Source organism: Mesoplodon densirostris, chromosome 2, assembly GCF_025265405.1.
Source record: "Mesoplodon densirostris isolate mMesDen1 chromosome 2, mMesDen1 primary haplotype, whole genome shotgun sequence".
Lineage (NCBI taxonomy): Eukaryota > Metazoa > Chordata > Mammalia > Artiodactyla > Ziphiidae > Mesoplodon > Mesoplodon densirostris.
In genome coordinates this window covers 143,666,336-143,682,496 of record NC_082662.1, presented here as the reverse complement: position 1 = coordinate 143,682,496, position 16,161 = coordinate 143,666,336, and the positions used below count along the sequence as shown (strand labels likewise).

The 16,161-nt window shown below is 38.1% G+C and overlaps 1 protein-coding gene across 10 annotated transcripts in view; it reads left to right on the top strand.

Annotated features, from left to right (window-relative positions):
• Positions 1-16,161, top strand: part of NFASC (neurofascin) — a 190,226-nt gene that overhangs the window by 77,523 nt on the left and 96,542 nt on the right. For all 10 annotated transcript variants that reach the window (XM_060091077.1, XM_060091074.1, XM_060091073.1 and 7 more), the window contains exon 3: positions 14,645-14,753. The gene's annotated coding sequence lies outside the window, so the exon portion shown is untranslated. The remainder of the gene's footprint in view (positions 1-14,644; positions 14,754-16,161) is intronic.

The following is a 16,161-nucleotide window of genomic DNA, read 5'->3' as shown; positions in this document are numbered from 1 at the left end:
ATCTTTCTTGCATTTAGAGAACCTCTTTTTCCTCTTGCTGATGGCTTCAGAATGCAGGTCCAGCTGTACTGAAATAACAGTGTCAGATTTTAGTGGGATTTTTTTGCTCATTTGGAATCTGAGACCCACTTAGTGAAGCAAATTATCAGGGAAGGCTAACGAATCTCTCTTCTTGGAAATGTCATTTTTGAACACTCATGATGCTCTTAGCACTGGGCAATTTGTTCTGAGGAGCAATAGCTTTTAAATACATCTAGGTTTTAGAAATACTGTCAAAATTCTGTAATCTGTGCTAGCCTGTAATGAGAATATGTTAAAAAATTATTTCCATCCAATTTGTATTACTTTTTATGATAGCAGATTTTTCTTTCCTAATTTGTTTTCCTATGCCTAACATTAAGTTGAATCTGCCAGAAGAAAGAAATGAGGTATAAAAATTGGAGATGAGGAGACATTATAATTATTTACAGATGATATAATTATTTACATGGAATTCAAAAGGAATAAACTGAAAACTATTTTTAATAAATTTTTAAATTCTGAGACAATTATAGATTCATATGCAGTTACAGCAAATAATACAGTTATACAAATAATACAATAATACAGCAAATAATAATATAAGAGATTCCTTATACAGTTTGCCCAGGTTCCACCAGTAGTAACAACTTGCAAAACTAGGATATTGATGATATACTGTCAAGATAAAAAACGCTTCCATCACTACAAAGATACCGCTTGTTGACCTTTTATAGCCACACCCACCTCCTCCCATCAGCACCCCCCTTCCTTAACCCGTGGCAACCACAAATCTGTTCTGCATTTCTATAATTTTGTCATTTCCAGAATGTTATATAAATGGAATTACACACTTTAACCTTTTGGGTTGACTTTTTTCACTCAGCATAATTCTCTGGAGATTTATCTAAGTTAATGTATGTTTCAATAATGTATGTTCTTTCCTTTTTATTGCTGGGTAGTGTCTCATGATGTGGACACACTGCTGTTTGTTTAACCATTCATCCATTAAAGGATACCTGGGCTGTTTCCAGTTTGGGGCTATTATGAATAAAGCCACTATAAACATTCTTGTACAGGTTTTGGTGTGAACATAAGTCTTTATTTCTCTGGGATAAATGCCCAGAAGTGCATTTGCTGGGTTACATGATAGTTACATGTTTAATTTTTTTTTTTTTAAGAAACTGGCGAACTGTGTTCTAGGCTGGATGTACCATTTTACATTTCCACCAGTAATGTATGAGTGATCTAGTTTCTCCACCTCTTGTCAGCATTTGCTGTTGTCACTATTTTTTATTTTAGTTATTCTGATAGATGTGTAGTGATATCTCACTGGGTTTTTCTTTTTATTGTGGTTTTAATTTGCATTCCCCTGATGGTTAATGATGTTGAATGTCTTTTCAAGTGCTTATTTGCCATCTGAATATCTACTTTAGTGAAGTGTCTTTACCATGACTTTGGCCATGTCCTAATTGGGTTGTTTGCATCTTTACTGCCGAGTTTTTCGGTTCTTTATTTTATATTCTAGTTATATTCTATGACAGAGAGCTAGTTCTTTGTCATATGCATGGTTTCTCCCACTCTTATCTCCTGAAAGGCAAAGTTTAAAATTTTGAAGTCTAGTTTATCAATTTTTGCTTCTATGGATCTTGCTTTGGGCATCAAATCTAAGAACTGTTTGCCTAGATTTTCTCTTGTATTTATTCTACAAGTCTTATAGTTTTACATTTTAAGTCCACCATCCATTTGGAGCCCATTTTTATATAAGGACTTGGGTTAAGAATTTTTTTTTTAGCCTGTGGTTCCTATGGATGTCCAATTCCTCCAGCACCATTTATTGAAAAGGCTATTTTCCTCCATTGCTTTGGCCTCTTTGTCAAAAATCAGTTGAGCATATTTGTGTTGGGCTATTTCTGTGTTTTCAATTCTGTTCCATTGAACTATGTGTCTATTCCTCCACCAACACCACATAGTTTTGATTACTGTAGCTATATAATGAGTCTTTCTATTGGGTAGCCTGATTTTTCCTATTTTCTTCTTTTTCAAAATTATTATACCTATTCTAGTTCTTTTGTATTTCTGTATAAATTTTAGAATAATCTGTCTATATCTACTAAAAATCTTGGGATTTTGATAAAGATTGCTTTAAACCAGTGTATCAATTTGGGGAGAATTTGCATGTTTACTGCATTGAGTCTTCCAGTCCATGAACATGATATGTCTCTCCATTTATTTAGATCTTTAATTTACTTCATCAGTAGTTTTCAGCACACAAGTCCTGTACATGTTTTGTTCATTTTATACTTAGTTATTTATTTTTTTGAGGGACTGTAAGTGGTATTTTAAATTTTTTCATGGGTTCATTGCTTATATACAGAAATACAGTTGATTTTTGTATGTTTACCTTGTATCCTGAGACTTTGATGGCTCCAGTTCTAAGACAATTTTTTGTAGTTTCCTTGGGATTTTTTACATAGACCATCATGTTATCAGTACATAGAAACAGTTTTATTTCTTCCATTCTGACTTGTACGCCCTTTATCTCCTTTTCTTGTCTTATTCTAATGGCTAAAACGTCCAGCACTATGTTGAATAAGAGTGGTGAAAGTAGACATCCTTGCCTTGTCTCCAGTTTTAGGGGAGAAAACATTCAGTTTTTCACCATTAAGTATAATGTTAGCTGTGGATTTTTATAGATTTTTAAAAATCAAGTTGAGGAATTTTCTCTCACTTCCTATGTTTCTGAGACTTTTTTTCTTTATCATGACTGGGTGTTGAATTTTGTCAAATGCTTTTTCTTCATTGATTGATATGGTCATGTGTTTTTCTTCTTTAGCTTGTTAATATGATAGATTACATTGATTGATTTTAGAATATTAAACCAGCCTTACATCCCTGGAATGAACCCTACTTGGTCATGGTGTATAATTCTTTTTATATATTGCTGAATTCTATTTGCTAATATTTTGTTAAGGATTTTTGTATCTATATTCATGAGAGGTATTATTGATCTGCTAATTTTTTTCCTTCCTTCCTTCCTCTTTCTTCCTTCCTTCCTTCCTTCCTTCCTTCCTTCCTTTCTCTCTCTCTCTCTTTCTTTCTTTCTTTCTTTCTTTCTTATACTGTCTTCATTTGATTTTGGTATCAGGATAACACTGGCTACATCAAATGAATTCGGAAGTGTCCTCTCCTCTTCTATAGTTTGGAAGAGATTTTATAGAATTGGTGTTGATTATCTTTAAGAGTTTGTTAAAATTCTCTAGTGAAAGAATCTGGGCCTGGAGATTTCTCTTTGGGGAATTTTTAAATTATGAGTTCAATTTCTTTAATGATTATAAACCTATTCAAATTATCTAGTACCTATTGAGGACCGTGGTAGTTTGTGTTTTTCAAGGAATTGTTCCATTTCAACTAAGTTTTTTAATTTATGGGTGTGGAATTGTTCATAGTGTTTTCTTAGTATTCTTTTGATGTCTGCAGGATCTGTAATGACATTCGCTCTTGTCATTCCTGATGTTGGCAACTGTGTCATCTCTCTTTTTTTTCTTCTTCAGTTTTGCTAGAGGTTTGTCAATCATATTAACTTTTTCAAAGAACCAGTTTATTTCATTGATTTTTTTCAATTGTTTTTGTTTTCTATTTCATTAATTTCTGTTTTTTATTTCTTTCATTCTGCTTGCTTTGGGTTTATTTCGCTCCTCTTTTTCTACTTTCTTGAAGTGGGACCTTATATTACTGATTTGAAACTTTTCCTTTTTTTTAATGTATGTATTTAGTGCTATAAATTTCCCTTCAGCACTGCTTTAGCTGTGTCCCACAGATTTGGATATATTGTATTTTAATTTTCGTTCAGTTCAATGTATTTTTTAAATTTCCCTTGAAGCTTTCCCTTTGAATGTTGAATTATTTAGAAAATAAAATTCAAAATAGTGGAATTCAAAATTAATATAAAACAATTCTTTTTTTTAAATTTTACTTATTTATTTTTTGGCTGTGTTGGGTCTTTGTTGCTGCGTGTGGGCTTTCTCTAGCTGCAGCGAGCGGGGGCTACTCTTCATCCCGGTGCACGGGCTTCTCATTGTGGTGGCTTTTCTTGTTGCAGAGCATGGGCTCTAGGCACATGGGCTTCAGTAGTTGTGGCACGTGGGCTCAGTGGTTGTGATTCGCAGGCTCTAGAGTGCGGGCTCAGTAGTTGTGGCACACGGGCTTAGTTGCTTCATGGCATGTGGGATCTTCCCAGACCAGGGATAGAACCTGTGTTCCCTGCATTGGCAGGTGGATTCTTAACCCCTGCGCCACCAGGGAAGTCCTTAAAACAGTTCTTTAAAATAGCTTAATGAGGGCCTCCCTGGTGGCGCAAGTGGTTGAGAGTCCGCCTGCCGATGCAGGGGATACGGGTTCGTGCCCCGGTCTGGGAGGATCCCATATGCCGCGGAGCGGCTGGGCCCGTGAGCCATGGCCGCTGAGCCTGCGCGTCCGGAGCCTGCGCGTCCGGAGCCTGTGCTCCGCAACGGGGGAGGCCACAACAGTGAGAGGCCCGCATACCGCATAAAAAAAAAAAAAAAATAAAATAAAATAAAATAAAATAAAATAAAATAGCTTAATGAAAGATCAAATGCATAGCAATAAATATAACAAGAATGTATATAATCTATATGAGAAAACTTTAAAATGTAGTTGAAAAACCCCAAAGAAAATTTAAACAAATTTAAGGTATGTCACGTTCTTAAGTAGATTCAACAACATAAATATGTCAATTCTCTCTAAGTTAATTTATAATTTTAATATGATTTTTTAAATACCATCTGATTAAAAAAAAAACCTAGAGAATCTGATTTTGTAGTTCATGTGAAAAAAAAAGCAAAAATAAACAGGAAAATTCTTAAAAATCAAATCAAATAAACTACAGTAATTAAAAGTGTATGGTACCTGCCTATGAAGAGATAAATAGATGAGTGGAAGAGAAAATCCAGGAATAGACCCAAACACATAAGGGGGTTTAATACATGAAAACAAAAAAGGCATTTCAAACCAAAGGGTAAAATGTGAATTCTTCAGTACGTGGTGTTGGGAAAGCCATCTTATATATTTATAAAGTTATAGTCCTCCCTCCTATGATTTCAAAGTAATTTCCAGATGAATAGAAGATTGAAACATAAATATTAAACTATAGAAATGCTAAAGAAAACATGGGAATACTTTAAAATATTCTTGAAAGAAGAGGCCTAAGTATGACAAAAACAATGACGAAAGACCTATAACTATGAAAAAACTTTTTTTTTGCATGGCAAAAACACCATAAATAAAGTCAGGATAAAAATAATGATATGGACAGTTTGCAGCTACTCTTATAAATAAAAAGGTAATTTTCCTAAAAAATAAAGAGTTCCTTCAAACTGATAAGAATAAACCAACTACCCAGTAGAGAACTGGGCAAAGAATACAATAATTCAAAGAAAAGAAAAGTGTTCAACCTCACTATAATAAGAGAACCACAAAGGGACACAATTTCTGTGCATCAGATGGTTAAAATTAAAAAATAATAATAACAACAGCATGTTGGAGAAGGAAAACAGGAACTTTTATAAATTGCTGGTGGGAGTTTAATTGTGAAAACTTTCATGGAGAACAATTTAGCCACATTCCCTTTGACCTAAGAATTCTGCATCCAAGAATTTATCCTAAAAATAATCTTGCAAATGAGAGAAATCATATTTATCCAAAGATATGTATTGCAGCAATTTTCTACATCCAGGGATTACAAACATCCTAAATGTCTATCAGTAGAGGGTTGAGTAAATTATTATATGTTCATACAGTGGAATACTATACAGCTGCTAAAAGTAATAAGGCAGTTTCATATGAACTAATATAGAAAGACATCTAAGATATTAACTAAAAAAGGCAAGTTAGGAGAAAATTTGTATAGTATACTATAATTTTTAAAATGTATCTGTGTGTGCATGGACGTCTCTGGAAGGATACACAAGAGACTGGTAAGAGTGGCTGGTGGGGGAGAGGGGCTCAGTGGGACTAGGAAGTTGCAGGACAAGATTGGGAGGGAAATTTACTTATATATACAATACTTCTACTATACACTCTTATATCTTTTGAGTTTCATATCATGTGAAGGGGTTACCTATTCAAAAAACAAAGTAATTTTTTAAATGTTTAAGTAAGAACCTCAAGCAAGAGACAGAGACAGAGAGAGTTCTTGTTCCCTGAGCTCAGACTAAATATCCAGAGGGAGGGAGCACATGAACCAGGACTCGGGAAAAGTTTGACTTTGTACTTCTTCAGAAACAGGCATTTATAGAATCATGGAATTCCAAGGTGAAAAAGTCTTAGAGAGTCCCCAGACCCACTTTTCTTCTGTGGCAGAGGAAGGACAATCTGAGAATGAACATTTGCTGAGAAGAGATCTGTAGGTACTCTCCAGGCAGACATTAAGATATGAATGCCGAGAGAGAGCAGGTGTCTGACCTTCTGGAACCTGGAGGCAGTGCCTGAGACGCCCAGCAACCTGGCCATGGTCCCCACCCAGCTGGGCCTCAGAGCTGCTCTTCTTGCAGCTTGCAGGGTATCAGGTGTCTTTCTTGATCCCTGATCATCCCCAGAGCATCAGGTGTCCCTCCTGGAACCTTCCTATCCCTGGGTCAGCTGGAGAGTCTAGACCCTGGGTTTGAAGCCGCACTTCTCATTTAACCCTGAAGTCCTGTGAGTGATGATAGAGGTATCAGGGTAGTTGCAACCTCACTCATCTTTGAGGCTTTTCTGTTTCTCTCTCTTGATATCTGTCTATCTATCTTCAAATCACAATTCTCAGTGGATCCTCACAGCAACCGCATAGGGCATATCTGATCCCCAATTTTCAAATGACAGCAAAATATTTATACAAAGATTTGTTTTCCAAGTACTTTTCTCATTGCAGCCCCCCATTAACCTCATATAGGCAAGGAAAGTTTTATTAATGCAGATATAAAAGAAGAGAATATTAAAGAGGCAACTCTGAAATAGTGAGCCTTTGGGCTAAGAACATGTGGGCTTGAATCCTGACTCAAAGGATTCTTTACACTTATTTCCTCCAGGGTAACGTGGGGATAATAATATCTATATCCTTGGTCACCATATAGGATTGTTGTTAGGATTAAATGACTGTGGTTCTAAAGAGTTTCAAGACATTCTAAGATTTCTCATTTCTCAACCTGTTCTATCATTTAAAGTTTATTTTTATTTTGAAAATGTGTTACAAAGAAGAGAGAATAATATAATGAACCTGATGTATCTGTCACTCTCTTCAACAGTGATCAGTACCAGGCCAGTCTTGTCTCAGCAATACCTCTACCCACTCCTCCCTCTTTTGCTTTATTGACCAGATTTTCAAATAGTAAAGTGTATTCCTAACATCCCTAAAAGGTGACTCACGGGTTATTTGGGGTTTTAAAGAATATTATTAGGGATTTATAAGATTTAAATGTTTAAACACGTTTGTTATGTTTCAACCTATTGTAGTCATGATCCTGTTTTTTTTTGGTTTTTGTTTTTTGTTTTTTGGTACGCGGGCCTCTCACTGTTGTGGCCTCTCCTGTTGCGGAGCACAGGCTCTGGATGCGCAGGCTCAGCAACCATGGCTCACGGGCCCAGCCGCTCCGCGGCACATGGGATCTTCCCGGACCGGGGCACAAACCCATGTCCCCTGCATCAGCAGGCAGACTCTCAACCACTGCGCCACCAGGGAAGCCCCATGATCCTTTTTAATGCTCAATTTGACCAGGGACACCTTATGCTGGGTAGCTTCCAAGTCCTTTTGGCGTAACTCTAGTAATCTTTTTTTTTCTTTTTTTAATATCTTTATTGGAGTATAGTTGCTTTACAATGTTGTGTTACTTTCTGCTGTATAACAAAGTGAATTAGCTATATGTATACATATATCCCTATATCCCCTCCCTCTTGCGTCTCCCTCCCACCCTCCCTATCCCACCCCTCTAGGTGGACACAAAGCACCGAGGTGATCCCCCTGTGTTATGCAGCTGCTTCCAACGAGCTATCTGCTTTACATTTGGTAGTGTATATATGTCAATGCTACTCTCTCACTACGTCCCAGATTACCCTTCCGCCTCCCTGTGTCCTCAGGTCCATTCTCTACGTCTGTGTCTTTATTCCTCTCCTGTCCCTAGGTTCCCCTAGTCTGAAGTCAGGGAGCCTAATTCCTCCAGCTCTGTTTTTCTTTCTCAAGATTGCTTTGGCTATTCGGGGTCTTTTGTGTTTCCATACAAATTGTGAAATTTTTTGTTCTAGTTCTGCGAAAAATGCCATTGGTAATTTGATAGGGGTTGCATTGAATCTGTACATTGCTTTGGGTAGTAGAATGATTTTCACACTGTTGATTCTTCCAATCCAAGAACATGGTATATCTCTCCATCTGTTTGTATCATCTTTAATTTCTTTCAACAGTGTCTTACAGTTTTCTCCATACAGGTCTTTTGTCTCCTTAGGTAGGTTTATCCCTAGGTATTTTATTCTTTTTGTTGCGATGGAAAATAGGAGTGTTTCCTTAATTTTTCTTTCAGATTTTTCATCGTTAGTGTATAGGAATGTAAGAGATTTCTCTGCATTAATTTTGTATCCTGCTACTTTACCAAATTCATTGATTAACTCTAGTAGTTTTCTGGTAGCATCTTTAGGATTCTATATGTATAGTATCATGTCATCTACAAACAGTGACAGTTTTACTTCTTTTCCGATTTAGATTCCTTTTATTTCTTTTTCTTCTCTGATTTCTGTGGCTAAAACTTCCAAAACTGTGTTAAATAATAGTGGTGAGAGTGGGCAACCTTGCTTGTTCCTGATCTTAGAGGAAATGGTTTCAGTTTTTCACCACTGAGAACAGTGTTGACTGTGGGTTTGTCATATGTGGCCTTTATTATGTTGAGGTAGGTTCCCTGTGCCTACCTTCTGGAGAGTTTTTATCATAAATGGGTGTTGAATTTTGTTGAAAGCTTTTTCTGAACCTACTGAGATGATCATATGGATTTTATCCTTCAATTTGTTAATATGGTGTATCACATTGATTGATTTGCGTATATTGAACAATCCTTGCCTTTCGGGGATAAACCCCACTTGATCGTGGTGTATGATCCTTTTAATGTGCTGTTGGATTCTGTTTGCTAATATTTTGCTGAGGATTTTTGCATCTATGTTCATCAGTGATATTGGCCTGTAGTTTTCTGTTTTTGTGACATCTTTGTCTGGTTTTGGTATCAGGGTGATGGTGGCCTTGTAGAATGAGTTTGGGAGTGTTCCTCCCTCTGCTATATTTTGGAGGAGTTTGAGAAGGATACGTGTTAGTTCTTCTCTAAATGTTTGACAGAATTCGCCTGTGAAGCCATCTGGTCCTGGGCTTTTGTTTGTTGGAAGATTTTTAATCACAGTTTCAATTTCAGTGCTTATGATTGGTCTGTTTATATTTTCTGTTTCTTCCTGGTTCAGTCTCGGAAGGTTGTGCTCTTCTAAGAATTTGTCCATTTCTTCCAGGTTGTCCATTTTATTGGCATGGAGTTGCTTGTAGTAATCTCTCATGATCCTTTCATTTCTGCAGTGTCAGCTATTACTTCTCCTTTTTCATTTCTAATTCTGTTGATTTGAGTCTGCTCCCTTCTTTTCTTGATGAGTCTGGCTAATGGTTTATCAATTTTGTTTATCTTCTCAAAGAACCAGCTTTTAGTTTTATTGATCTTTGCTATTGTTTCCTTCATCTCTTTTCATTTATTTCTGATCTGATCTTTATGATTTCTTTCCTTCTGCTAACTTTGGGGGTTTTTTTTTTTGTTGTTCTTCTTCTTCTTTCTCTAATTGCTTTAGGTGTAAGGTTAGGTTGTTTATTTGAGATGTTTCTTGTTTCTTGAGGTAGGATTGTATTGCTATAAACTTCCCTCTTAGAACTGCTTTTGCTGCATCCCATAGGTTTTGGGTCATCGTGTTTTCATTGTCATTTGTTTCTAGATATTTTTTTATTTCCTCTTTGATTTCTTCAGTGATCTCTTGGTTATTTAGTAGCATATTGTTTAGCATCCATGTGTTTGTATTTTTTACAGTTTTTTTCCCCTGTAATTAATATCTACTCTTATAGTGTTGTGGTCGGAAAAGGTACTTGATATGATTTCAATTTCCTTAAATTTACCAAGGCTTGATTTAAGACCCAAGATATGATCTATTCTGGAGAATGTTCCATGAGCACTTGAAAAGAAACTATATTCTGTTGTTTTTGGATGGAATGTCCTATAAATATCAATTAAGTCCATCTTGTCTAATGTGTCATTTAAAGCTTGTGTTTCCTTATTTATTTTCATTTTAGATGATCTGACCATTGGTGAAAGTGGGGTGTTAAAGTCCCCCAGTATTATTGTGTTACTGTTGATTCCCCCTTTTATGGCTGTTAGCATTTCCCTTATGTATTGAAGTGCTCCTATGTTGGGTGCATAAATATTTACAATTGTTATATTTTCTTCTTGGATTGATCCCTTGATCACTATGCAGTGTCCTTCTTTATCTCTTATAATAGTCTTTATTTTAAAGTATATTTTGTCTGATATGAGAATTGCTACTCCAGCTTTCTTTTGATTTCCATTTGCATGGAATATCTTTTTCCATCCCCTCACTTTCAGTCTGTATGTGTCCCTAGGTCTGAAGTCGGTCTCTTGTAGACAGCATATGTACAGGCCTTGTTTTTGTATCCATTCAACCTGTCTATGTCTTTTGGTTGTAGCATTTAATCCATTTACATGTAAGATAATTATCAATATGTATGTTCCTATTACCATTTTCTTAACTGTTTTTGGTTTGTTTTTGTAGGTTTTTTCCTTCTCTCGTGTTTCCTGCCCAGAGAAGTTCCTTTAGCATTTGTTGTAAAGGTGATTTGGTGGTGCTGAATTCTCTTAACTTTTGCTTATCTGTAAAGGTTTTAATTTCTCCATTGAATCTGAATGAGATCCTTGCTGGGTAGAGTAATCTTGGTTGTAGGTTTTTCCCTTTCATCACTTTAAATATGTCCTGCCGCTCCCTTCTGGCTTGCAGAGTTTCTGCTGAAAGATCAGCTGTTAACCTTACGGGGATTCCCTTGTATGTTATTTGTTGCTTTTCCCTTGCTGCTTTTAATATTTTTTCTTTGTATTTAATTTTTGATAGTTTGATTAATATGTGTCTTGGCATGTTTCTCCTTGGATTTGTCCTGTATGGGACTCTCTGTGCTTCGTGGACTTGATTGACTATTTCCTTTCCCATGTTTGGGAAGTTTTCAACTATAATTTCTTCAAATATTTTCTCAGTCCCTTTTTTTTTTCTTCTTCTTCTGGGACCCCTATAATTTGAATGTTGGTGTATTTAATGTTGTCCCAGAGGTCCCTGAGACTGTCCTCAATTCTATTCATTCTTTTTTTCTTTATTCTGCTCTGCATTAGTTATTTCCACTATTTTATCTTCCAGGTCACTTATCCATTCTTCTGCCTCAGTTATTCTGCTACTGATTCCTTCTAGAGAATTTTTAATTTCATTTATTGTGTTGTCCATCATTGTTTGTTTGCTCTTTATTCTTCTAGGTCCTTGTTAAACATTTCTTGTATTTTCTCCATTCTATTTCCAAGTTTTTGGATCATCTTTACTATCATTACTCTGAATTCTTTTTCAGGTAGACTACCTATTTCCTCTTCCTTTGGTTGCTCTGGTGGGTTTTTACCCTGCTCCTTCATCTGCTGCATATTTCTCTGTCTTCTCATTTTGTTTAACTTACTGTGTTTGGGGTCTCCTTTTTGCAGGCTGCAGGTTCGTAGTTCCTGTTGTTTTTGGTATCTGCCCCCAGTGGGTGAGGTTGGTTCAGTGCTTTGTATAGGCTTCCTGGTGGAGGGGACTTGTGCCTGTGTTCTGGTGGGTGGGGCTGGATCTTGTCTCTCTGGTGGGCAGGGCCGCATCTGGTGGTGTGTTTTGGGGTGTCTGTGAACTTCTTATGATTTTAGGCAGCCTCTCTGCTAATGGGTGGAGTTGTGTTCCTGTCTTACTAGTTGTTTGGCATGGGACATCCAGCCCTGGAGCTTGCTAGCTGTTGGGTGGAAGTGGGTCTTAGCATTGAGACAGAGATCTCTGGGAGAGCTTTCGCTGACTGGTATTACATGGGGCCGGGTGGTCTCTGGTGGTCCAGTGTCCTGAATTTGGCTTCCTACCTCAGAGGTTCAGGCCTGACACCAGGCTGGAGCACCAAGAGCTGTCAGCCACACAGCTCAGAAGAAAAGGGAGGAAAAAGAAAAAGAAAAAAAATTAAAAAGAAAAGTTATTTACATAAAATAATAATAATAATTTTAAAAGAAAAGAAGAGAGCAACCAAACCAATAAACAAATACACCAATGATAACAAGCGCTAAAAACTAAACTAAAGTAAACATAAATATCAGAAGCAAATCAGTCACAGACAGCAAACCCCAAGTCTACAGTTGCTCCTAAAGTCCACTGCCTCAGTTTTGGGAACATTCATTGTCTCTTCAGGTATTCCACAGATGCAGGGTACATCAAGTTGATTGTGGGGTTTAATCCGCTGCTCCTGAGGCTGCACAGAGAAATCTCCTTTTCTCTTCTTTGTTTGCACAGTTCCCAGGGTTCAGCTTTGGTTTGGGCCCCACCTCTGCATATAGGTCGCCCTCAGGCATCTTTTGGGAAGTCTGAGGTCTTCTGCCAGCGTTCAGTAGGTGTTCTGTAGGAGTTGTTCCACATGGTGTATTTTTGATGTATTTGTGGGCAGGAAGGTGATCTCCACGTCTTACTCCTCCGCCATCTTGAAGGTCCCCCCAACTCTAGTAAACTTTGACGCTTTGTTTGCTTTTATGGTGTGACAAGATGTTCTAGGCTCATCTTATATATTTGCTGCTTCAGACCCTTCTCCAAGGAAGCCTGATTTCTTTGGGGGGGATGGTATATAGAGTTCATAATCTGATTGCTAGGGGTACTCATTCCTTCCAGGATGATCCTTGTTTCTAGGCCTTGCTAGGCAGTGTGTGTGTGTGTGTGGATGGATGGATGTAACATAAAACATATGGAGTTCATCCTGATACTCCCAGTTCACAATCAGGACTACAAAATTTTAACCTGATCTCATCGAGGTTACATTTATATCTTCTTGCAATAGGAAACTCTTGTTTTTCAGTAATATAAATATTATTACTCATTTGGTTTATCCCACAATACACATACAAAAGTCTCAGAATAACAACAACAATAATAATACCATAGCTTCATCAATAATATGATTATTGAAAACAGTTTAGGATTTTGGGGTGGGGGGAATGGAGCAGTTCTTTTTATTCTTAGGATATATCCCTCCAAGGATATACAGTCAAATTACTATGTTTTAATTTCTCTATGTGTAGTTATGCCAACCAGCTGGACATACAGACTCATTTGCTACACTTTCATTTTAGGGATTTCTTTAAAAAATATTGTTCCTTATAATTATGTCAAATATTTACACGTTCCAAAGCAAATCCACAAAACAAGGTATATTCAATATCTCTGTTCCCTCCACCTCATTCCTCCCCCTCCCTATAAGTCCTTTAAATTTTATTTTATCTTTATCCTTTTATTGTCTTTTCAGAATATAAGCAAATACATATATATCTTTGCATTCATTCTCCCTTTCTTAAATAAATGGTAGCATATTAAGCACACTTTTTCCTGTCGTGTTTTTTTTCACTTGACAATAATCCTGTAGGCCACAACTTGGGCATCATATAAGATATATTTCAAAAAGATTCCTAGAACTGAGGCTACTGGGACAAAGAGTAAATACATACTTAGTTTGATAGATATTGCCGCATTCCCCTCTACAAAGGTGGATGTGAACATTTTCTGCAGACACGTTTTAATGTTAAAGCAAATGATTAAGTGAGATATGTTATCTGTAGTGAGAAAGGCTAAATGATTGCCCCAAAGGCCCAGACCTGGGACTTGAACCCTTGAAATGCCAACTAATAGTCTAGTGGTCTCACCCACTGTCCTGTACCTTCTCCCCATTTAACAGACGAAGAAAATGAGTCACATGTAGGGACGTGATCCATGCAAAATGATATAACAAACTAGGACCTAAAACCCATGTCTCCTAAAACTAAAATTAGATCTCCTTTTAATGGGTAATTTATTTATGGTGAACTTGGTTTGATTATCTGTAGATGGGGAAGAAAAACATAATAGTTCTCCTAAGTAAAAAAATTAATGAGATAATTATGGGTAAATTCTCCCTTGGGTGTAGGAGAGATTCTTTGAGGAATGGCTTAACTCCTTCAGGTGACTAGGGATTCAGCAATTCGATTATGATGTCAGGCCACAATAATAATCTTATGAAGAGAGAGATGATCCCCCCTTCCCAAAGTCCAGCATGCTTAGGCACCTTGCAGAATCTGTCCCATTTCTTGCAGAGTGCTTTGAATTTTTGTGAACAAAGATGCTGTTATGCTATGTAAAACTGTCCAAATGGGTGTGGACAAAGATGTAATTTCCCAGTGAATGAACAAGCTGCAAAGCACAAAGCCTTTTCTTTTCCTTTCCTAAAGTGACCCTGGGGTTCTTCTTTGTGCTTGCTTTGTGACAGGTTGATTGACTTATGTGCAATTTGGGACGCTGGAGTGTTCCTTCCCGCTGCAGACTGGAAGGGAGCCCCCTCTGGTGTTACAGGAAGGAGGCTGAATGAGGCAGAGACGGTGAGTGGGGCTTGGGCCTGGGCCTGGGCCCCGTGTCTCAGGGGTAGGGTGGGAAGAAATTCTCACCTCCTGACCCTTCTCTTTGATGAGAGACATTTCAGGCCCCGGAATTTTCTGAGGGGACATCTCCTTCCTTCTCCCCAGAGTTGGCCACAGAGCCAGACCTCAAGGCTCTCCTAGGCCAGGAGGCTGACTTTGGGGAAGCATTTGTTCCTTTTTCTCCAGCAGATGCAGTGAGCCGGCATTAGCCCTGCCATTGTCCCGACTGTTCACTTCAATTGAAAAATTGGGAAACAGCTGTGTTTGTGGCCCTCACTCCCCCTTAGCCTGGCCTCCACAACCTGGGAGCCTCCTGAGTGACAGCCCCAGCATATGGGGGGCAGTCTGAGAACTCCTCCTCTGGGCGGAGCAGTGGGCCCTGGCAGATGGACAGCTGTCCAGGGCACCGTAAACAGCTGAAGCTGACATCACTGAAGCCACACCCTGTGTCCAGGGTCTGCATTGTTCCATTCTGGGGTAAAATTTCCTGCTGCTCCCAGCAACTCCTGTCTTAGTCTCAAGGCAGGTATGGCAGGGGAGTACATGCAAGAAGGGCTACAAATTTAACCAAGGAGTAATTGGCATTGAATCAGACGCTAGCAGCCTGGAGGCTTCTGGGCTGGCGGAGTCTGACCTGGAGGCCTAAACAGAGAAAGGTTTCCCTGTTCTTGAGTGTGGGCATTTCAGCCTCATTGCTCCAACTCCCTTTTCAGATGGCTTCTGTTCTCCCAGAAAGAGTTGGAGATTTGGGCTGGGAGGAGGCAGGCAGGGAGGGAGTTGAAAGGTAGGAACAGAATATGCTGATGACATGGGTTCTGGCTGTCCTTGCTTTGTGACTGTAGGAAAGTTTCGAACCACTCTAGGTTTAAACAGTAGGGATAATAATGAACATCTTGTAAAGATTAAACGTATAAAGAGCCCTGCACCGTGCCTGGCTTATACTAGGTATTCAGTAAATGAAATTATTTGTCATATCAACAGCGGCTCAGATATACTTGTTTTATGAAGGTAGTTTCTGTATGGGTTCTCTTAGGTCTACGACTTGCATTAGAAGAGTGTCAGGTTTCGGGGACCACCAGGGAAATCCATCTGACCACAGGACTTTTTCACCTGTTACTAAGTATGGAACTTTAACATACTGGCAGTAGCAGGGGGGGACACCATTCTTTTGGTTTGTATTTGGAGGACTCTGATTGCAAAAATAGTGTACAGGTTATTATAATGGGCCTGTAAATATATGCAAAACAGCATGGGAACAGATACCCAGGTTTGTGCCAGAATCAGGGGTTAGTCCAGCTTTGTGGTCACTGTGGCCCCTCTCTTGGCACTTTTTCATGAACCCACCCTGCTTTCTATCTCTGCGCCCCCT